Source organism: Palaemon carinicauda, chromosome 10 (genome assembly GCF_036898095.1).
Source record: "Palaemon carinicauda isolate YSFRI2023 chromosome 10, ASM3689809v2, whole genome shotgun sequence".
NCBI lineage: Eukaryota > Metazoa > Arthropoda > Malacostraca > Decapoda > Palaemonidae > Palaemon > Palaemon carinicauda.
Window position 1 is genome coordinate 157,556,991 of NC_090734.1, and position 24,490 is coordinate 157,581,480.

The 24,490-nt window shown below is 45.7% G+C and overlaps 1 protein-coding gene across 1 annotated transcript in view; it reads right to left on the minus strand.

The window, feature by feature from the left end:
* The window catches only part of shop (shopper), a 94,009-nt gene extending 70,084 nt beyond the window's left edge, over nucleotides 1-23,925 (minus strand). The window contains exon 1 of the mRNA XM_068382076.1: nucleotides 23,774-23,925. The gene's annotated coding sequence lies outside the window, so the exon portion shown is untranslated. The remainder of the gene's footprint in view (nucleotides 1-23,773) is intronic.
* Nucleotides 23,926-24,490: the final 565 nt, after the last annotated feature.

Sequence of the window (24,490 nt, forward strand, 5' to 3'; positions counted from 1 at the left end):
CTTCTCTGATCAGAAGCCTTATATAATACGAAAGCCCATTCTTGGACATGGGTCTCGAGGGTTTCTTGATGGCACACCATAAAGCTTCTGACTGTCCTCGAATAGGTTTAGACCTCTTAAGATAATATTTGAGAGCTCTGACAGGGCAAAGAACTCTCTCTAGTTCGTTACCTACCATGTTGGAGAGGCTAGGTATTTCAAACGATCTAGGCCAAGGACGTGAAGGAAGCTCGTTCTTTGCTAGGAATCCAAGCTGAAAAGAACATGTTGCAGATTCGGTTGTGAAACCAATGTTCTTGCTGAAGGCATGAACCTCACTGACTCTCTTAGCTGTTGCAAGGCAGACGAGAAAAAGAGTCTTGAGGGTAAGGTCCTTGAAGGAAGCTGACTGGAGAGGTTCGAACCTAGATGACATAAGGAACCTTAAGACTACGTCTAGATTCCAGCCTGGAGTGGAAAGACGACGTTCTTTAGACGTCTCAAAAGACTTAAGAATGTCTTGAAGGTCCTTGTTGGAAGACAGGTCCAAACCTCTGTGGCGGAGAACTGAAGCCAACATACTCCTATATCCTTTAATCGTAGGTGCTGAAAGGGATCTCTCATTCCTAAGATGTAGAAGGAAGTCAGCTATTTGGGTCACAGAGGTATTGGTAGAGGATATTGAATTGGCTCTACACCAGCTTCGGAAGACCTCCCACTTAGACTGGTAGACTCTACGAGTGGAAACCCTTCTTGCTCTGGCAATCGCACTGGCTGCCTCCTTCGAAAAGCCTCTAGCTCTAGCGAATCTTTCGACAGTCTGAAGGCAGTCAGCCGAAGAGCGTGGAGGTTTGGGTGCAACCTGTCTACGTGAGGTTGACGTAGAAGGTCCACTCTTAGAGGTAGAGTCCTGGGGAAGTCGACTAGCCATTGAAGTACCTCTGTGAACCATTCTCTTGCAGGCCAAAGGGGAGCAACCAGCGTCAGCCGTGTCCCTTCGTGCGAGACGAATTTCTGCAGAACTTTGTTGATTATCTTGAACGGTGGGAATGCGTACAGGTCGAGATGGGACCAGTTCAGTAGAAAAGCATCCACATGAACTGCTGCAGGGTCTGGAACAGGGGAACAAAACAGCGGAAGTCTCTTGGTTATGGAGGTGGCAAACAGATCTATGGTAGGTTGACCCCACAAGGTCCAAAGTCTGTTGCACACACTCTTGTGGAGGGTCCATTCCGTGGGAATGACCTGATTCCTTCTGCTTAGGCGATCTGCTGAGACGTTCATATCGCCCTGAATGAACCTCGTGACCAGAGTGAGGTTTAGACCTCTTGACCAAATGAGGAGGTCCCTTGCGATCTCGTATAGGCTCCTCGAATGGGTCCCTCCTTGCTTGGAGATGTAAGCCAAGGCTGTGGTATTGTCTGAGTTCACCTCCACCACTTTGCCTAGCAGGAGGGACTTGAAGTTCAACAGGGCTAGATGAACTGCTAGCAGCTCCTTGCAGTTGATGTGGAGTAATCCTTGTTCCTCGTTCCACGTTCCCGAGCATTCCCGTCCGTCCAAGGTTGCACCCCAGCCCGAGTCCGATGCATCTGAGAAGAGATGAAGATTGGGGGTCTGAATGGCCAACGATAGACCCTCCCTGAGAAGGAGGTTGTGCTTCCACCACAGGAGAGTGGTCTTCATCTCTTGGTTGATAGGGATAGAGACTGCTTCGAGAGTCGAACCCTTGTCCCAATGAGCTGCAAGATGGAATTGAAGAGGGCGGAGGTGGAGTCTCCCTAGCTCGACAAACAGGGCCAGTGATGAGAGGGTCCCTGTGAGACTCATCCACTGTCTCACTGAGCAACTGCTCCTCTTCAGCATGCTCATGATGCACTCTAGGGCCTGGCTTATCCTGGGGGCCGATGGAAAAGCCCGAAAATCCTGACTCCGAATCTCCATTCCCAGGTACACAATGGATTGGGAGGGAATGAGTTGAGACTTCTCTATGTTGACTAATAGACCTAGGTCTCTGATTAAGTCTAAAGTCCAATTGAGATTCTCCAGACAACGACGACTCGAGGAGGCTCTCAACAGCCAGTCGTCTAGGTAGAGGGAGGCTCTGATGTTCGACAAGTGTAGGAATTTTGCTATATTCCTCATCAGATGAGTAAAGACCATAGGAGCTGTGCTTAGGCCAAAACACAGGGCTTGGAATTGGTAGACAACCTTTCCAAAAACGAATCTCAGGAAAGGTTGGGAGTCTGGATGAATAGGAACGTGAAAGTATGCATCTTTCAAGTCCAACGAGACCATCCAGTCCTCCTGTCTGACCGCTGCTAAGACCGACTTCGTCGTCTCCATCGTGAACGTCTGCTTGGTGACATACTCGTTGAGAGCGCTGACGTCCAGCACCGGTCTCCAACCTCCTGTCTTCTTGGCCACAAGAAAGAGACGGTTGTAGAAGCCCGGGGATTGATGGTCCCGGACTATAACCACTGCCTTCTTCTGCACAAGTAGCGACACCTCCTGGTGCAATGCTAGCCTCTTGTCCTCTTCTTTGTAGTTGGGAGAGAGGTTGATGGGCGATGTGGTCAGAGGTGGTTTGAGGCAGAATGGAATCCTGTAACCGTTCCTCAGCCAACTGACAGACTGGGCGTCTGCACCTCTCTTCTCCCAGGCTCGCCAGAAGATCTTGAGTCTGGCTCCTACTGCTGTCTGGAGATGCGGAGAGTCAGTTTTTTCCTTTAGATGTCCTGGATCCTTTCCTAGACTTGCTCCTGTGAGAGTCTGGACGGGAGCTTCCTCGGCTGGGGGCTCTACCACGAAAGGGTGGTATGAACCTCGTAGCAGGGGTATCAGCCACTGGGGAGCGATAAGTCTTGGGGACTGAGGTAGCAACCTTAGACTTACGAGCCGATGAGGCTACAAGATCGTGTGTATCCTTTTGTATCAGGGCAGCAGACAAGTCCTTAACCAGCTCTTCGGGGAAGAGGAACTTCGAGAGCGGAGCAAAAAGGAGTTGTGACCGTTGGCAAGGTGTAATGCTGGCGGAAAGGAAGGTACACAGTTGTTCCCTTTTCTTCAAAACCCCTGATACAAACATCGACGCAAGCTCACCCGATCCATCCCTAATGGCCTTATCCATGCAGGACATTAATAGCATGGCAGAATCTTTGTCCGCAGGAGAGGTCTTCTTGCTGAGGGCCCCCAGGCACCAGTCGAGAAAGTTGAACATTTCAAATGCTCTAAACATTCCTTTCAGTAAGTGATCCAGGTCTGAGAAGGTCCAACAAACCTTAGAGCGCCTCATTGCAGTTCTCCGAGGCGAGTCTACCAGACTTGAGAAGTCAGCCTGGGCAGAGGCAGGAACTCCCAAGCCTGGTGCTTCTCCTGTGGCATACCAAACGCTCGCTTTCGAAGTGAGCTTCGTTGGAGGGAACATGAAAGAAGTCTTGCCAAGGTGTTGCTTAGACTGCAGCCACTCCCCTAAGATCCTTAATGCCCTCTTAGAGGATCTAGCTAGGACTAGCTTAGTATAGGTGGACTTAGCTTGTTGTACGCCCAGCGAAAACTCAGATGGCGGAGAGCGGGGAATAGCAGAGACAAAGTGGTCTGGGTAAACCTCCCTAAGTAGAGCCAAGACCTTACGAAAATCAATAGACTGTGGAGAAAGCTTGGATTCATCCACGTCTGATGAGGGATCCAGGTGTGCCTCCTCATCATCCGAAGCCTCATCACCAGAGTGTAGCGAAGAGATCGGACAAGAATGCTGAACTGCAGAGTCAGAACGAGAAGGAACAATATTAGTGGTTTCCTCTTCAAGTGTCTGTTGAGGGAAAACCTGAGGCTCAGACTGCAAAGGCTGAATAACAGACGAAGCAGAAGGAAGGCGCATGGGTGGAGGAGGCTGACTCCTAGCATGAGTGGTTGAACCCAAGGAAAGCGCTTGCTGAGCGGTTGGTGGAAGCGGAGTAGCAAGTTCCTGTTCCTGTGGTATGAGCGGAGCATGAGGTTGAGGCTGCGCAGAACAAGGTAAATGTCTCGCAAGCTGAGGCTCCTGAGGCGCAAGGCCAAGGTGTAGTGGTGCTTGCCTTGTGGAGGGTTGAGCTCGCTGCAGCGAGAGCTGAGGAGACTGACTCATGGACGGGAGAGGTTGTTGTACCTCAACCGAGAGTTGCACCACTGGTGGAGCAGCAAGGGGAGGCGGAGGAAGAGAGGTATAATCCTCCTGATCCCATAGTAAAGGTTGCCTTAACGAAGGCGGAGGCTGAACACCACTGGGAACAGCAAACTCAGAATGTGGCTCAACATCGTACGCCTGGCAGGTGGAACTGCGATCAGGCGGAGCGAGCGCAGGCGGAGCGAACGCAGGCGGAGCGAGAGCAGGCGGAGGGAGTGTAGGCGGAGGCGGAGGCGCAACACTCTCAGCCCGACACTCACGCATCAAGTCCGAAAGCTGTGCTTGCATGGACTGAAGAAGAGTCCACTTGGGATCGGCAGAAACGACAGCAGACTGAGGAAAAGCCTTAACAGTCGAGCTCTGTTGTGGCAGAACCTTACTCCTCTTGGGCGGAGTGCAGTCGACAGATGACTGAGGCGAGTCAGAGCTGAGCCAATGACTGCAACCTGGCTGAGCACTCGCGGACTGGACTCTGCGTTTAAGCGGTCTCGAGACCTGAGACCAACGTTTCTTCCCGGACAGTTGATCAGCGGACGAGATAAAGACGGGCTCAATCGTCTGCAGGTGGGAGTGACGGTCTTTGGAAGACACGCCCGCAACCACCGAGGATACTTCTGTGCGCCTAACAAGGCCTGCCGAACCCTTATGCCCTTCGACATTGCTTCTCCCCTGGGCTTGGGAGCTTGCAAGAGGTCCCGGACTGGGAGGACGACTGGCTCGCACAGAAATATCCTCACGCACCACACTGGCACTGACACTAGCACTTGGCACTGCACTGACACTAGCACTCGTCACAGCACTGGCACTAATTCCACCCACTGCACTCTTGACCTTAAGTTCCTTTACTTCGGCCATCAGAGACTTATGGTCACTTACCACTGACTCTACTTTATCGCCTAAGGCCTGAATAGCACGCAAAACAACAGACATATCAGGCGGAGGGCAAACAGTAGGTTCGGGGGTAGCCACTACAGGGGTAGGAAAAGGTAGGGGATCATGAGGTGAGGAAAACAGTGAAGAGTGAGAAGAACTCCTCCTAATTCTACCTCTCTCTAACTTAGTTGAATATTTCAAAAGACGGACAAATTCCAATTCCGAAAGTCCGGCGCATTCCTCACATCGATTTTCTAACTGACAGGGTCTGTCCCTACAGTCAGAACAAGCGGTGTGAGGATCTACCGAGGCCTTCGGAATACGCCTATTGCAAGACCTACATCGTCTATGGGAGGGGGCTTGCGAAATGTCAGACATCTTGAATCCAAAGAGTTAGCCAAAGGGGGTTCCAAAATCAAGCAAAAAATCGTTAACCGTTAATCAGGACTATATAAAAGCTATCTAGCTAATATAAGAAGGTTTCCAGTAAAGCGACAGCCGTTAATCTGAGAGAATACTTCACCAATTAGCCGTGAAAATACTCGAAGACCATAAGCGTATCCCAGAACGTCTTGCCGGAAGCACGACAGAGGAATAATTTGAGGAGGTGTCAACAAGAAGTACTTGAGTACCTGGCCACAGGTGGCGCTGGTAAGTACACCCCCTTCTAGTATTGTGATAGCTGGCGTATCCCTCCATAGAATTCTGTCGGGCAACGGAGTTGACAGCTACATGATTATCGGGTAAGTTTAATATTGAAAAACGATGCTTCAGAAGTACAAATTATATTCCACTGGCTTTTTACCTCCGCCAACAAAGTTAGGTTATGTTTTCACTGTGTTTGTTTGTGAACAAATACCTGGCCACATTTCAATTGTAATGAATCTTGCAGGGATTAACTTATGTAAAAAGCTGGAAATTATTAAATTTTGGAAGGTCAAGGTCACAGTCAATCAAAATGTCCAATTCACATAACCAGCCAAAAGTTTGGACATCATTGTCAAAGACTTAAAGTTCATATTTGAGTATGAAAATCCACACCAATTAATACATGTTAAGGTCACAGGTCAAGCAAAACGTCGAGAAATAAGTTGCTGTGGCGGAGGTCTGCACTCTACTGAATGCCCCTCTAGTTTACAGATCAGATTATAAATTTTGTAAAAAATTGAACAAACTCAAAACCAATGATGATTTAAGCATTGTACAGTAATTTCTCTTGTATCTACAGTATAGTGCTACAGTACATAAAATTAGAATACAGTCCTGTATGGCAATTAACCTCAGCTAGCCTATGTTAGGCTCTAACAAAGTCCTTAAGCATAGGCCTACTTTAAGTTAACTAACAGCTAGAATCCAAAGAAATTCACATTGAAACTACATTTAACATTTACAGTAAGTATCAAAAACTGAATACACAATTGTATCAAGCAAAACACTAAAATAAACGAGAAAGTTTTTATTGTTTATATAGGAAATATTTATTTAAATGTTACTGTTCTTAAAATATTTTTTTTTTCTTGTTTCCTTTCTTCAATGGGCTATTTTCCCTGTTGGGACCCCTGGGCCTATAGCATCATTGCTTTTCAAACTAGGGTTGTAGCTTAGCAGGTAATAATAATAATAATAATAATAATAATAATAATAATAATAAATAAATGTTATAGAGTATGAATTTACTGTACTCTGATGTACATCTATGCCTATGCATGATAAATAAACTGTAAAATCATGTACAGTAATACCATAATACAATGTACAGAGAGTATAGTTACTGTACTTTGTGTGCATTTTCTGTTTTTTATGCAAAGTAATACCAGATCAGCACTCTTAACCTCCTCATAGGGGGTAAGGAAAAGCAATCGAAAGCACTCAAAAGTGCGCGAATACAGCTAGAGGGAAGTGTGCATACACAAGGGATTACTGTACTGTACAGTACTTAATCTATAAATAAACTACTGGTACATGTTAGCTAATAGAAGGGTAGAAGGGACTCTTTAGCTATGGTAAGCACCTCTTCTAGGAGAAGGACACTCCGAAATCAAACCATTGTTCTCTTGTCTTGGGTTGTGTCATAACCTCTGTACCATGGTCTTCCACTGCCTTAGGTTAGAGTTCTCTTGCATGAGGGTACACTCGGGCACACTGTTCTCTCTTGTTTCACCTCCTCGTGTTTTGTTAACGTTTTTATAGTTTATATAGGAAATATTTATTTTAATATTGTTGCTGTTCTTAAAACAATTAATTTTTTCCTTGTTTCCTTTCCTCACTTGGCTGTTTTCCCTGTTGGAGCCCCAGGGCTTATAGCACCCTGCTTTTCCAACTAGGGTTACAGCTTAGCAAATAATAATAATAATAATAATAATAATAATAATAATAATAATAAGATAAACAGCTGGTCCTCGGGTTACAACAGAAATCTGTTCCTACATTGTGTCATACCTAGAGTTTTGATGCAAGCAGGAACACACCTACTTAAAGTACAAAGTACAATTTGTAAGCACCAAAGTCACACTTATAATAATGCAGTAGTAAAGTCATTACCTACAACAGATGAACAAGCTTCATGACATGGATAAATAACTAGGACACAAATAAAGAACAATAAAATGAAACTGTACATAGAGAAATACAGTATTACAAATCCTTTATGGGATTTGTTTTGTATCCAAAACACTATGAAAGATGATATTTTAATTATAAAATAAATTTTTTAATATACTTACCCGGTGAATATATAGCTGCAACTCTGTTGCTCGACAGACAAAAAACTGTACAAAAAAACTCGCCAGCGATCGCTATACAGGTTGCGGGTGTGCCCATCAGCGCCAACTGTCGGCCAGATACCAAACTCCATGTAAACAAAGACTCAATTTTCTTCTCGTCCCATTACGTCTCTATTGGGGAGGAAGGGAGGGTCATTTAATTTATATATTCACCGGGTAAGTATATTCAAAAATTTATTTTATAATTAAAATATCATTTTTAAATATTTAACTTAGCCGGTGAATATATAGCTGATTCACACCCAGGGTGGTGGGTAGAGACCAGTTAAATATGTTTACATCTTATGAGCTAAGAGTTTTTATTTCATTTTAGAAGTTATCAAAATAACAAAAACAAAATAAATAGGTACCTGGTAAGGAAGTCGACTTAGACGATTACTCTGCCTTATAAGTACGTCTTCCTTACGGAGCCTCGCGATCCTCTTAGGATGCTGACAGACCCCTAGGAGCTGGAGTATCAAGGGCTGCAACCCATACAACAGGCCCTCATCAAACCCCTAATCTGGGCGCTCTCAAGAAATGACTTTGACCACCCGCCAAATCAACCAGGATGCGAAAGGCTTCTTAGCCTTCCGGACAACCCATAAAAAACAACATTAAAAACATTTCAAGAGACAGATTAAAAGGATATGGAATTAGGGAATTGTAGTGGTTGAGCCCTCACCCACTACTGCACTCGCTGCTACGAATGGTCCCAGTGTGTAGCAGTTCTCGTAAAGAGACTGGACATCTTTCAAGTAAAAAGACGCGAACACTGACTTGCTTCTCCAATAGGTTGCGTCCATTATACTTTGCAGAGATCTATTTTGCTTAAAGGCCACGGAAGTTGCTACAGCCCTAACTTCGTGCGTCTTCACCTTAAGCAAAGTTCGGTCTTCCTCACTCAGATGTGAATGAGCTTCTCGTATTAACAATCTGATAAAGTATGACAAAGCATTCTTTGACATAGGCAAGGATGGTTTCTTAACTGAACACCATAAAGCTTCAGATTGGCCTCGTAAAGGTTTGGTACGCTTTAAATAGAACTTAAGAGCTCTAACCGGGCATAAGACTCTTTCTAGTTCATTGCCTACGATCTCCGATAAGCTGGGAATATCGAAAGATTTAGGCCAAGGCCGAGAAGGCAGCTCATTTTTGGCTAGAAAACCAAGTTGCAGCGAACAAGTGGCTTTTTCCGACGAAAATCCGATGTTCTTGCTGAAGGCATGAATCTCACTGACTCTTTTAGCCGAGGCTAAGCATATCAGGAAAAGAGTCTTAAGAGTGAGATCTTTCAGGGAGGCTGATTGTAACGGCTCAAACCTGTGACATGAGGAATCTTAGTACCACGTCTAAATTCCATCCAGGGGTAGCCAAACGACGCTCCTTGGTGGTCTCAAAAGACTTATGGAGGTCTTGCAGATCTTTATTGTTGGAAAGATCTAAGCCTCTATGCCGGAAGACCGATGCCAACATGCTTCTGTAGCCCTTGATAGTGGGAGCTGAAAGGGATTGTCCTTTTCTCAGGTATAAGAGAAAATCAGCTATTTGAGCTACAGAGGTACTGGTCGAGGATACAGAAACTGACTTGCACCAGTCTCGGAAGACTTCCCACTTCGATTGGTAGACTCTAATGGTAGACGCTCTCCTTGCTCTAGCAATCGCACTGGCTGCCTCCTTCGAAAAGCCTCTAGCTCTCGAGAGTCTTTCGATAGTCTGAAGGCAGTCAGACGAAGAGCGTGGAGGCTTTGGTGTACCTTCTTTACGTGTGGCTGACGTAGAAGGTCTACCCTTAGAGGAAGACTTCTGGGAACGTCTACTAGCCATCGAAGTACCTCGGTGAACCATTCTCTCGCGGGCCAGAGGGGAGCAACTAACGTCAACCTTGTCCCTTCGTGAGAGGCGAACTTCTGCAGTACCTTGTTGACAATCTTGAACGGTGGGAATGCGTAGAGATCCAGATGTGACCAATCTAGGAGGAAGGCATCTATATGTATTGCTGCTGGGTCCGGGACTGGGGAGCAATAGATTGGAAGCCTCTTGGTCAGCGAGGTTGCAAAGAGATCTATGGTTGGTTGGCCCCAAGTGGCCCAAAGTCTCTTGCACACATCCTTGTGGAGGGTCCATTCTGTTGGAATTACTTGCCCTTTCCGACTGAGACAATCTGCTATGACATTCAAGTTGCCTTGGATGAACCTCGTTACTAGGGAGATGTCTTGACCTTTTGACCAGATGAGCAGGTCCCTTGCGATCTCGTACAACGTCAGTGAGTGGGTACCTCCTTGTTTGGAGATGTACGCCAAGGCCGTGGTGTTGTCTGAGTTTACTTCCACCACTTTGCCTCGAAGGAGATACTCGAAGCTTTTCAAGGCCAGATGTACTGCCAACAGCTCCTTGCAGTTGATATGCATGCTCCTTTGACTCGAGTTCCACAGACCTGAGCATTCCCGACCGTCCAGTGTCGCGCCCCAGCCCAAGTCCGATGCGTCCGTGAAGAGAACGTGGTTGGGAGTCTGAACAGCCAGGGGAAGACCCTCTCTTAGGTTGATATTGTCCTTCCACCAAGTCAGACAAGACTATCTTTTCGGAAATCGGGATCGAGACCGCTTCTAGCGTCTTGTCCTTTTTCCAGTGAAAAGCTAGATGGTATTGAAGAGGACGGAGGTGTAGTCTTCCTAGTGACACAAATTGTTCCAGGGATGACAGCGTCCCTACCAGACTCATCCACAGCCTGACTGAGCAGCGTTCCTTCTTCAGCATCTTCTGGATGAATAACAGGGCTTGATCTATTCTGGGGGCCGACGGAAAAGCCCGAAAAGCTAGACTGTGAATCTCCATCCCTAAATACAGAATAGTTTGGGATGGGACCAGCTGCGACTTTTCCAAATTGACTAGGAGTCCAAATTCCTTGGTCAGATTTAGAGTCCACTTTAGATCCTTCAGACAGCGACGATTGGAAGAGGCTCTGAGAAGCCAGTCGTCCAAATAAAGGGAGGCTCGGATGTCCGATAAGTGGAGGAATTTGGCCACATTCCTCATCAGCCTCGTAAACACGAGAGGAGCTGTGCTTAGGCCAAAGCACAGGGCCCGAAACTGGTAGACCACATTTTCGAAGACGAATCTCAGAAAAGGTTGGGAGTCTGAGTGAATGAGGACGTGGAAGTAGGCGTCCCTTAGGTCTAGCGAGACCATCCAGTCTTCCCTTCTGACCGCTGCTAAGACTGACTTTGTGGTCTCCATGGAGAACTTCGTCTTTGTGACAAAGACATTCAGAGCACTGACGTCTAGCACCGGTCTCCACCCTCCTGTCTTCTTTGCAACTAGGAAGAGACGGTTGTAAAATCCCGGTGATCGAAGGTCCGAGACTTTGACCACCGCTCCCTTCTCTAGCAAAAGAGACACTTCCAGTTTCAGGGCTTGTGTCTTTTCTTCCTCTCTGTACCTGGGAGAGAGATCAATGGGAGACGTTGCTAGAGGGGGTTTGCGTACAAAAGGGATTTTGTACCCCTCTCTGAGTAACTTGACAGATTGTGAATCTGCGCCTCTCCTCTCCCAGGCTTGCCAGAAGTTCTTGAGTCTGGCTCCCACTGCTGTCTGAAGTTGCGGGCAGTCAGACTCTGCCCTTGGAGGACTTGGGTCCTTTCCTCTTCCCTCGTTTCCCTTCGGCACGAGCACCTCCTCTGCTGGAGGCTCTGCCACGAAAGGGCGGAATAAAGCGAGACGCTGGAGTGTCTATCCTCGGTCTAGCGGATAATGAAGGCAAAGGGGGAGCTTTGCGAGCTGAGGACGCAACAAGATCGTGGGTGTCCTTCTGAACTAACGAAGCGGCAATTTCCTTTACCAAGCCTTCAGGAAACAGGCACTTGGAAAGGGGAGCAAAGAGAAGTTCAGATCTCTGGCATGGTGTAACTCCAGCAGACAGGAACGAACAGAGAGAGACTCGCTTTTTCAGGACTCCGGACGTGAATGAGGCAGCAAGCTCATTGGTCCCATCACGGACGGCCTTGTCCATGCAGGACATAATGAGCAAAGAAATATCCTTATCTGTCGAAGAGATTTTCCTGCTCAGGGCTCCTAAGCACCAGTCTAAAAAGTTACAGACTTCAAAAGCCCTAAAGATCCCTTTAAGAAGGTGGTCCAGGTCCGATGGTGACCAACAAATCTTCGAGCGTCTCATGGCAAGGCGGCGGGGAGAGTCTACAAGACTTGAGAAGTCGCCCTGGGCAGAGGCAGGAACTCCCAAGCCGAGAACTTCTCCCGTGGCATACCAGACGCTCGATCTAGAAGAGAGTTTAGATGGGGGAAAGGCAAATGCTGTCTTCCCTAAACTCTTCTTGGACTCTAGCCAGTCTCCTAACAGCCGCAAAGCTCTCTTGGATGAGCGTGAGAGGACGAGTTTAGTAAAGGCAGGTGCGGTAGAAGTCATGCCTAATACAAACTCTGACGGCGGAGAACGAGGAGCCACAGAAATAAATTGGTCAGGAAACAACTCTTTGAATACAGCCATGACTTTTCTAAAGTCCAATGACGGAGGAGTTGCCTTGGGCTCGTCCAGTTCTGACTGTTGATCGTCTTGTTGTTCAGCAACATCCTCATCAGATAGTTCCTCATCCGAAAACTGATGAGGAAACGGCAACGGAGTGGGCAACGTCTGGTTCGCTGAGTCCGGTCGCACTGGTGCATGCATGAAGGAGCCGGACGCAACGTCATGGTACTGCTGCACAGTCTGTGAACTGTCAACAACCATGGTAGCGCGAGGACGCACAGCGTCCACCCGAGACTGTCTAGACCGTCTGGGTTGTGCAGTCGAAACCACACCGGGTTGCGGAGGTTGACGCACCGCGTCAAAACAAGTCACCTCTGATGGTTGTTGAACGTCCTGAACGTCAACAACCACCTCCGAGCGTCGCTTAAGGTCAACGTGCGGCTGGCAACCCACACTGGGTCGCATCGGTGGAGGAACCACCTCAACTGGTAGACGCGAGAAGGTTACCTCAGCGTCAACAGGACGCACAACCGTTCGCTTGGAAGGTTGTTGGCCAGAAGGTTCAGTAGCAACCTTCTCCGCATGAAAGTCCTGCATCAAGGACGTAAGCTTGGACTGCATGTCTTGCAGCAAAGCCCATTTAGGGTCTACGGGAGCAGGTGCGGCAACAGACGGGGTTAGCGACTGAAGCGGTACCGCTTTACCTCTCTTAGGCGGTGAGCAGTCATCAGATGACGGCAACGAGTCCGAACTGACCCAGTGGCTACAGCCGGGACGTTGGACTTGTCCTGAAGGGACCGACTTACGCTTTAAAGGTCGTGAAACCTTGGTCCAAAGTTTCTTACGAGAAACACCTTCAGACGACGAGGTAAAAACGGGCTCTCTCGTCACGTAGGTAGGGGCGATCTTGGGGAGATACACCTGATACCATGGAGGGAACGTCTGTTCGCTGATCAAGGCCTCTCGAACCCATGCGTCGTACGACATTGCTTCTCCCCTGGGCTTGGGAGCTTGCAAGAGGTCCCGGACTAGGAGGACGACAGGCACGAACAGACGAACCCTCAAGCGCAACACTGTTCACAACACTTTCACTTGGCACTTTATCACTTCCCGCGGCACTTTAGCTCCTTAACATCCGCCATGAGTTGATTGCGGTCACTTGCAAGGGACTCAACTCTCTCCCCCAGGGCATGGATAGCACGCATCATGTCAGCCATCGATGGTTCCTGAGTGCTAGGAGGGGGGTTAGGAACAACCACTACAGGGGAAGGAATAGGTTGTGGGGCATGAGGAGAGGAAACATCAATCGACCTAGAAGAACTTCTCCTAATTCTATCTCTCTCTAGCCTGCGTGTGTACTTTTCAAATTCGATAAAATCGAATTCCGAAAGGCCCACGCATTCCTCACACCGATCTTCCAATTGACAGGTTTTACCCCGACAATTGGAACAAACAGTGTGAGGGTCGAGAGAAGCCTTCGGAAGACGCCTAGAACAGTCCCTAGCATTGCATTTTCTAAACTTGGGAACTTGTGAAAGGTCAGCCATTTTGAATTGGTCAAGGGAAAATTCCAAAAAAACGATCTAAGTCATCAACAATGAATCCGATTCAAAAAAAAAAAAGTTCAAGGATTTATTTGAAGAAAAACCCTGCACAGCGAAAGCTCAAAACCAGAATATAGTACTTCACCAAAGATGATGGGAAAAACTCCAGGTTTCAACAGCGAGTAAAGTACGTCTTGTCGACACGTCGACAGAGAGAAAATTGAGTCTTTGTTTACATGGAGTTTGGTATCTGGCCGACAGTTGGCGCTGATGGGCACACCCGCAACCTGTATAGCGATCGCTGGCGAGTTTTTTTGTACAGTTTTTTGTCTGTCGAGCAACAGAGTTGCAGCTATATATTCACCGGCTAAGTTAAATATGTTATTTTCATTAGTAAAATAAATTTTTGAATATACTTACCCGATAATCATGTAGCTGTCAACTCCGTTGCCCGACAGAATTCTATGGAGGGATACGCCAGCTATCACAATACTAGAAGGGGGTGTACTTACCAGCGCCACCTGTGGCCAGGTACTCAAGTACTTCTTGTTGACACCTCCTCAATTATTCCTCGGTCCCACTGGTTCTCTATGGGGAGGAAGGGAGGGTCAATTAAATCATGATTATCGGGTAAGTATATTCAAAAATTTATTTTACTAATGAAAATAACATTTTTCAATATTAAACTTACCCGATAATCATGTAGCTGATTCACACCCAGGGGGGTGGGTGAAAACCAGTGTACAAGATTAAAGGATAGCTAAGTATCCCATATTTCATATAACAGTTATCTCAAATAACAATGAAATAATAAGTACCTGGTAAGGAAGTCGAATTGAACCGTTACTCTGTCTCTTTTTTAAGTTCGTCTTCCTTACTGAGCGCAGCGTTCCTCTTGGAGGCTGAATCAACCCAAAGGTGCTAAAGTATACAGGGCTGCAACCCATACTAAAGGACCTCATCACAACCTTTAACCTCGGCGCTTCTCAAGAAAGAATTGACCACCCGCCAAATCAACAAGGATGTGGAAGGCTTCTTAGCCGACCGAACAACCCATAAAAAGTATTCAAGAGAAAGGTTAAAAAGTTATGGAATTATGGGAATGTAGTGGCTGAGCCCTCGCCTACTACTGCATTCGTTGCTACGAATGGACCCAGGGTGTAGCAGTACTCGTAAAGAGACTGGACATCTTTGAGATAGAATGATGCGAACACTGACTTGCTTCTCCAATAGGTTGCATCCATAACACTCTGCAGAGAACGGTTTTGTTTGAAGGCCACTGAAGTAGCCACAGCTCTCACTTCATGTGTCCTTACCTTCAGCAAAGCAAGGTCTTCTTCCTTCAGATGAGAATTTGCTTCTCTAATCAGAAGCCTGATGTAGTAAGAAACTGAGTTCTTAGACATTGGTAGAGAAGGCTTCTTGATAGCACACCATAAGGCTTCTGATTGTCCTCGTAATGGTTTTGACCTTCTTAGATAGTACTTAAGAGCTCTAACAGGGCAAAGTACTCTCTCTAGTTCGTTCCCCACCATGTTGGACAGGCTTGGGATCTCGAACGACTTAGGGTAAGGACGGGAAGGAAGCTCGTTTTAGCCAAAAAGACCGAGCCGCAAGGAACATGTAGCCGTTTCAGATGTGAAACCTATGTTCCTGCTGAAGGCGTGGATCTCACTTACTCTTTTACCTGTTGCTAAGCACACGAGGAAAAGAGTTTCTAATGTGAGGTCCTTAAAAGAGGCTGATTGGAACGGTTCAAATCCTGATGACATTAGGAACCTTAGGACCACGTCTAGATTCCAGCCTGGAGTGGACAACCGACGTTCCTTTGAGGTCTCAACAGACCTAAGGAGGTCCTGTAGATCTTTGTTGGAGGAAAGATCCAAGCCTCTGTGGCGGAAAACCGCTGCCAACATACTTCTGTAACCCTTGATCGTAGGAGCTGATAGGGATTTACGTTCCTTAGATGTAACAGGAAGTCAGCAATCTGGGTTACAGTGGTACTGGTTGAGGAAAACTGCATTGGCCTTGCACCAGCTTCGGAAGACTTCCCATTAAGACTGATAGACTCTGAGAGTGGATGTCGTCCTTGCTCTGGCAATCGTTCTGGCTGCCTCCTTCGAAAAGCCTCTAGTTCTTGAGAGACTTTCGATAGTCTGAAGGCAGTCAGACGAAGAGCGTGGAGGTTTGGGTGTACCTTCTTTACGTGAGGTTGACGCAGAAGGTCCACTCTAGGAGGAAGAGTCCTGGGAACGTCGACCAGTCATTGCAGTACCTCGGTGAACCCTTCTCTCGCGGGTCAGAGGGGAGCAACCAACGTCAACCGTGTCCCTTTGTGAGAGGCGAACTTCTGAAGTACCCTGTTGACAATCTTGAACGGCGGGAATGCATACAGGTTGAGATGGGACCAATCCAGCAGAAAGGCATCCACGCGAACTGCTGCTGGGTCTGGAATCGGAGAACAATACAAGAGGAGCTTCTTGGTCATCGAGGTAGCGAATAGAACTATGGTTGGCTGACCCCACAGGGCCCAAAGTCTGCTGCAAACATTCTTGTGAAGGGTCCACTCTGTGGGGAAGGCCTGACCCTTACGGCTGAGGCGATCTGCCATGACATTCATATCGCCCTGAATGAGCCTCGTTACCAGCGTGAGCTTTCGATCTTTGACCAAATGAGGAGGTCCCTTGCGAACTTGAACAACTTCCTCGAATGAGTCCCTCTCTGCTTGGAGATGTAAGCCAAGGCTGTGGTGTAGTCGGAGTTCACCTCCACCACCTTGTTAAGCTGGAGGGACTTGAAGTTTATCAAGGCCAGATGAACTGCCAACAACTCCTTGCAATAGATGTGAAGTGTCCTTTGCTCCTGATTCCATGTTCCCGAGCATTCCTGTCCGTCCAGTGTCGCACCCCAGCCCGTGTCCGATGCGTCCGAGAAGAGACGGTGGTCGGGGGTCTGAACAGCCAAAGGTAGACCTTCCTTGAGAAGAATGCTGTTCTTCCACCACGTTAGAGTAGACCTCATCTCTTCGGAAACAGGAACTGAGCCCGTCTCTAGCGTCAAGTCCTTTATCCAGTGAGCAGCTAGATGATACTGAAGGGGGCGGAGGTGAAGTCTCCCTAACTCGATGAACAGGGCCAGCGATGAAAGTGTCCCTGTTAGACTATTCCCCTGCCTGACTAAGCATCGGTTCCTTCTCAGCATGCTCTGGATGCATTCTAGGGCTTGGAAGATCCTTGGGGCCGACGGACAAGTCCGAAAAGCTCGACTCTGAAGATCCATACCCAAGGAAACAATGGTCTGGGATGGAACGAGCTGAGACTCCTCAAAATTGACCAGGAGGCCCAGTTCCTTGGTCAGATCCATAGTCCATTTGAAAATCTCCAGACAGCGACGACTTGTGGGAGCTCTTAAAAGCCAGTCGTCTGACGGAGCCGGACACAAGATCATGATACTGCTGCACAGTCTGTAAACTGTCAATCATGGGCAAGCGAGGAAGTACAGTGACAACCCGAATCTGTCTAGACTATCTGGGTCGTACAGACAACTCCTTAACGGGTTGCTGAGGTTGCCGCACTGCGTCACAACAAGTCCCTTCTGTTGGTTGTTGAACGTCTTCCCCGTGACACATTGACTCCGTAAACAAAAAATCCTCTAACAAGGACTAAGCTTGGACTGCATGTCATGCAACACAGCTCAAGGTCTATGGGAGCAGGTGTGGTAACAGACGGGATTAGCGGCTGAAGTGGAACCATTACCTTCCCTGTAAGCATGTAATGCTTAAATAAAAGTCCATAAGAGGTTATGCAGCTAAAGGCTCCCTCCAAATGACAGAGTCCTCAAGGGAATATCAGAAGGAGGGAGAAAAGAACTTTCTCATCTACAGGGACCTTATCCTAGAAAAGCTAAGTTCTCTGAGTGAGGGTTCACTGGTGCAAAAGCAGCAGACTAGAAGGCAACGTTATGAAACTGCTTGACAGTCTAGTGAGTTGGCAACAACCCAAGATATGTTGAGAAGCATGCGGTAAGGTATGCAGAGCATGATGAATGCAGAGTATGCTGTATGCAGAGCATGCTGTATGTAGAGCATGTTGTATGCAGAGCATGCTGAATGCAGAGCATGCTGTATGCAGAGCATGTTGTATGCAGAGCATGCTGAATGCAGAGCATGCTGAATGCTGAGCATGTAGTAAGCAGAGCCTGCTGTAAGGAAAGCAGAGCGTGTGCATGGCGTTTAACATTCTTAGAAATTCCATGACCAGTGCTAGAGTGCTTTATGCATGCTTGCATGGGGTTTAAAAATCAACATAATGTTTACCTTACATTCATAACTCATGATTCATATTTTTGCCATGGTTTGAAAATGGAGGTAAGGTATGCTGAACAGCAGAGTCAGAACGAGCTGGAACAACAACAGTGGAAGGTGCAGAAAGTTCCTGTTCCTGTGGAATGAGTGGAGCATGAAGAGACCGAGGTTGCGCAGAACAAGGTAAAGTTCCCGCAAGCAGAGGTGTCTGAGGTGCAGGAACAGGGTGCACGGGTTGAGCTCGGTGCAGCAGCTGAGGAGACTGACTCACAGGTGGAAGAGGTTGTACCTCCACCGAGAGTTGCACCACCGGTGGAGCAGCCAGGGGAGGAGGAGGAAGAGTGGAGTAATCCTCCTGATCCCAAACCGAAGGTTGCCTTAAAGAAGGCTGAGGCTGAACAACACTGGGAACAGCGAACACAGAAAGAGGTTCAACATCGTACGCCTGGCAGAAGGTGCTGCGACTGGGTGCAGCGAGTGCAGGCGGGTTGAGCACAGGCTGAACGGGTGCAGGTGGAGGTGCAACACTCTCAGCCCGACATTCACGCAACAGGTCCGAAAGCTGTGCTTGCATGGACTGTAGAAGAGTCCACAACATCGTATGCCTGGCAGATGGTGCTGCGACTGGGTGCAGCGAGTGCAGGCGGGTTGAGCACAGGCTGAAAGGGTGCAGGTGGAGGTGCAACACTCTCAGCCCGATACTCACGCAACAGGTCCGAAAGCTGTGCTTGCATGGACTGTAGTAGAGCCCACAACATCGTACGCCTGGCAGATGGTGCTGCGACTGGGTGCAGCGAGTGCAGGCGGGTGCAGCACAGGCTGAACGGGTGCAGCCGGTTGGTGCACCACCGGTGCAGGCGGGTGCAGCACAGGCTGAACGGGTGCAGCCGGTTGGTGCACCACCGGTGCAGGCGGGTGCAGCACAGGCTGAACGGGTGCAGGCGGTTGGTGCACCACCGGTGCAGGAGGAGGAGGAGGTGCAACACTCTCTACCCGACAAAATGATGACTGAGGAGAGTCAGAGCTAACCCAATGACTGCATCCGGGTTGTTGAACTTTACTTCGTACGTCTGGCATAGGTCTGGACTTTACGTTTAAGAGGTCTAGAGACCTGAGACCAGCGTTACTCTGCCTTTATTTTCTCCTCTAAATCTCTTCTGCAGACGAGCAAAATAAGGGCTCAATCGTCTGCGGGTGGGAGTGACGGTCTCGGTAAGACACGCCCACAACCACCGAGGATACTTCTGTGCGCCGATCAAGGCCTGCCGAACCCTTTTGCCCTTCGACATTGCTTCTCCCCTGGGCTTGGGAGCTTGCAAGAGGTCCCGGACTGGGAGGACGACTGGCGCGCACAAAAGTACCCTCACGCATAACACTGACATCAATCACTTATCACTTTGATTTCTGTTTGCACTTATTTCACTGAACTCGAAACTTTAAGTGGTTTGTACCTGAAACACGCAATTCTATCCTTCTCAAAAGTTAATAATTGCGAAAACAGAATTACAATGTAACAGAAAAATCTAATGAAAGAAAATTCAGTGGCTGGAAAGAGACTAAACACTAGATCACTCTAGAAACGTTTAGTTTCTTCCCCTAAAGAGACTAGGGATAAGAGCAAAACGATAACGACGTTACTCGTACGCCTGGCAGGCTTGAGGGAAACGTTTATCCTCTTTCTCCCTCCGTCTCTATCTCTCTCTCTCTCTCTCTCTCTCTCTCTCTCTCTCTCTCTCTCTCTCTCTCTCTCTCTTGACTTAGAACCTGAGAGAAGAGCCCAATCATATATATCGTTAAAACATATTATTGTTAAAGGAAAAAACTGAAATATTTCCCAAAAAGAAAAGTTCCTTATTAGAATCAACATTAAGTTAAGAAAGAATGAACAAAACGCTAGACACGGTTACTCTTACTGCAATGTGAAACCGTGAACATTCTTTCTCTATCGTAACGATAGAGTGCAAGTTGAAACGTTCTGAACGTCAACAACTGCCGCGACAAACAAAACGTTAGTTCAACTTTGAAAAAGTACGAGACTATCAAAGAAATTCTTTCAAAGACCTTAAAATAGCATAATATGTTAACAGGTAAAACCGAAATGACGGGCTCACGATAATTAACTTCGGTACCAAGAAAAGACCGCCTACTATTAGGAAGGTCGAATATAAACAAATATAAAAATTAATTTTAATAAGTTTATAATAAAAGGAAGTTAATCGAAGAGGCCTATAAGAGGCGGAGAGATATAAAATAAATCTATAACTTTTGTTAAGCAAAATTAAGAAAGAGAGTCTATACTCTCTTAGACACCAACACTTTCGTCTAAGGGAAGGGTCGGCCATTGAAAGGAGAACGAGAGTTCATACTCTCTTCGTCACCAAAATTAATCAAATTAATTCCAAAAGCTAACTAAGCTAAAATAGAAGTTTCCAGTAAAGCGACAGCCGAAATCAAAGAGAAATACTTCACCAAAGTCGTGAAAATACTCCAAGAACATAAGCGTATCCCAGAACGTCTTGCCGGAAGCACGACAGAGGAATAATTGAGGAGGTGTCAACAAGAAGTACTTGAGTACCTGGCCACAGGTGGCGCTGGTAAGTACACCCCCTTCTAGTATTGTGATAGCTGGCGTATCCCTCCATAGAATTCTGTCGGGCAACGGAGTTGACAGCTACATGATTATCGGGTAAGTTTAATATTGAAAAATTTAAAATTGGAATTGTTGTAACCCGAGAACTTCCTGTACACACATCAATTATAATAACCTTCTAACTAATACAGTACACATTACAGTACTGTATAAGGAATGAGCAAGTTATAGGATTACCCAAGAGCACACTAGCCTAAATTAGCCTAAGTAGACTAAGGTTTGTACAAGCTATCAGAAAATTTCCTGTGAACAAAGGAGATGCCAAAAGAATTGTAAGCAACCTTTGAATTTAACAGGGTCATAACATCCAGCCTATTTACAAAAAAAAGCCTCAGGCCTCTTTCGTAAGTACAGACAGTGGCGGCTCGTGGCTAAAATAAGCGTGGGTGCTGCCAAAAAAAAGAAACCCTGTAGCCTGTAGCCTGTAGGAAACAAACTAGTATAAGAAAATGTATCCAGAAACTTGATAGAATCCCGAAAGAACAAAATCAAACAATTTTTACTTATAACCAAAATTGCTACTGTTCAAGCTTGATCCATTAATTTTAAAATGAGCATATAGTGTATGAACACTCCACTGACAACAGTCAACCGGCAAGAGATTAGAAGCCTCATGTCTAAAGACTATGTAATGTCCCTCATGACAAAACAGATTCTGAAACGCACAACACCGAGACAGGCTGTAGGCAATCTGTAGAACGCCAATGCCTATGACATGAGCTTTAGAGTTTTGCTCTACTTCAACATTAAAAGTCAACCTGCTGATATTACAGTACTCTAGAACTATAACAAATACTCAATAAATAATTTTATTAAAACTTGCGAAGTTGATGAAAGAATTTAAGAAGCTATTGTATGCAGATATCCCCCTAGCAATCAAAAACTACAGCTACAGACTAAAAATGAAAGATTCTTAATCCATCCACTTTCACTAGCAAATATAGAAACCTTACGTAACCTCTTATCACAGACCCTGCGTGCAATAGCCTTAACTCATCTATCATGCAGGTTGAGCAACAACAATGGTCTTAAACTGAACTACAGCGCTGTCTTCATATTCATAGAACCTATTTGGATCACAGAATGGTGCTTGGGTAAAGAAATCCTTTTTTACTAGCATGCCTACACTACTTTAACTTCAAACCTTCCCATTATTACCTAACCCACAATGACAAATTCAGAGATAATTTGTATTTTTTCCTAACTAATACAAACCTGGAGTTATTTATTTGGAAGTTCTTTCAGCGTAGCTGGAAGGTAGCCGATTAAACTTTTAGTGCGAGATGGCAACCCTACCCAAACACTGGGTAAGGGGTGGCCAGTGCACCTACATATAACTCCCAGATCGGTGATCTGGTAACTTTTGTCCAACATCTACTGGTATCACTGGAATACTGCGAGAGTAATTATACGAAGTGCCCGCGACGTAAGGCGAACATTACGCTAACCTCTTCAAGATAGCAATGATAGACTTTGACCAAGAAGATTCCCTTCACATAAGCTAGACGAAGATCTGTCAGAGAGAAGCATCTGTGCAATGAGCAAAATTTCTCTGACCTGGACGAGACATCTAAGCCCTAGATTTAGATTACATTACTAGTACAATATCCTAGACAGGCTGTATGAAATTGGTTGGGACAAGCGTAAGCTTTCCTTTTACTTGTCAGACAGATATTTCTTATGAGGAAAATATTGTTGTTTCTCTGAAATGCAATATTATGACGTCAGTTGTTAAGGAAAAAAAATGGGATGAGACTTAGTTTGAAGGTAAGCCTAGGATATGGCGGTCGGAGCCTTTGTATATCAGCGGCCAGTTCCTCCTGCGTTCATAGAAAATGGGAATTTTCTTCAATTTTCTAGTTACTCAAAAACATCGCAAATATACTACATAAACTGTGTCTGTTTTCTTGCAAAACCTCTTCACAAGAACACCACTGCACCTAAACTTCCCCGTCAAGCCTAACCTACAGGCCGAGTCCTTCCATAACAAGGATTAACGGCCATTTGCAACCCCTAAAACTGCCGTATTGTTAGCCGTCCATCATCATACATACAGGCGGCTGCTATCATACATACACCCCCAGTGATCCAACCCTATTTGGCAAGTAGGTAAGAATACGGCTCCTAGCTTAGGTTAGGTTAGGTTAGGTTGAGAACCATGGGTCAACTGTATGCTTGAGTTTGTTTCCTTAATAAATCGTAGTTTTTGTGTCATAATTATTAGGAATTTTAGAATGCATAAATTTTGAAAAATATGGGTTTACAGTTTATTCGCATCAAGACAGTTACTAGTACCTATAAATACACCCAAACAAAGCAATAATTTCCATCATTATGCATATTTTGCTATAGTAAAGGTATTATTGTAGTTTATTACAGGGCAACGTAACCTAGGGAAAAAACTACTTTCTTCTATAGAAAAAGATCCGTTCTCTTCGAAAATGACATTTCCCTGTCGGAAATGAAGTTTCAGAGATATATATATATCTATATCCACCGATAATGGGGGACACCCCAGTGGGAACTCGGCGCTCTGGGTGGGGAAAACAAACTGGGGAAACGGTATATAATGGTAAGACGAATATTCGGTTAAATCGCTTTATTTACTACAGGAAAACATATATTTTCTGTTCGAAATGATACCCTGTAATACAGTAAAACTTTACCAATTTTCATATGGAAAAAATCTTGTTTTCTAAGAAATATCAACTTCTACTCAACTGTGACCCCATACTACATGGCCAGCCTAGGCCCCAATGACGTAATTCTTGTTAAACGTTAAACTACGAAGTTAATTCCAAACTAATACAGTTTAACTGTTCTATTGTTACTGGACAATTACATTAAATATATATCAATAAACAGAGAAATAAACTTTTTTTTTTTTTAAATTACGTAAATATATTTTTTAATCAGACCACTGACCGTCAGACTGAGGCTGATGTTACAAGTGTTAAAAACATCAATTTAATAAATAACTAACACTAAAAAAAAGTATACAAATCACTAACCAACAACGAAAGGTAACGGGGGAGAACGGAAGCGTCTCCTGTCAAGCACAGCAAGCGATTCCTGTCAAGTATTTTCTCCTCCGGACTTCTTGCGTCAACGGGCAACAAGTGTTGTCGATGCCTCCATATTTGGGTCAAGAAGAAGAAGAAGACGTAGATGGAATTCTAGGTTCCTTATAACGGGGTTATTTTTATTATTCTAATTTTATAATAATATCAAACTGGTCTTTAATGTATAACTACTTTCTCCTACTTTTAAAATTTTCTCAGGTGTTTTAAATGGTTGTTTCAAATGGGCAATGATTTTTATCCATAACAATGCATTTAAAACAAATGAGCAAATTTAAGTTCCCTGCATCGGGGTTATTTTATTCTTTTTATAATATTTAAAAACTGGTCTTTAAGGTATAACTGCTTTCTTCGACTTTAAAAATTTTCTGAGAGGTTGTTTTAAGGGGCTGTTTCAAGTGGCAATGATTTTTTTTCCATAAAATAAGGTGGGGGGGGGAGCTACCTAAGTTCCCTATATCGGGGTTTTTTAATTATTCCGTTTTTATAATAATTAAAAACTAGTCTTTATGATATAATTAATCTTTCTACTTTTAATTTCAGCTGTAGTTTTGATAAATAGTCTCAACTGGTTATAGTTGTCAATATTTATTCAAAATAAGGAAAAAATATATTAAAATTCATTTTATGGGGGTTAGTTTCTCAATC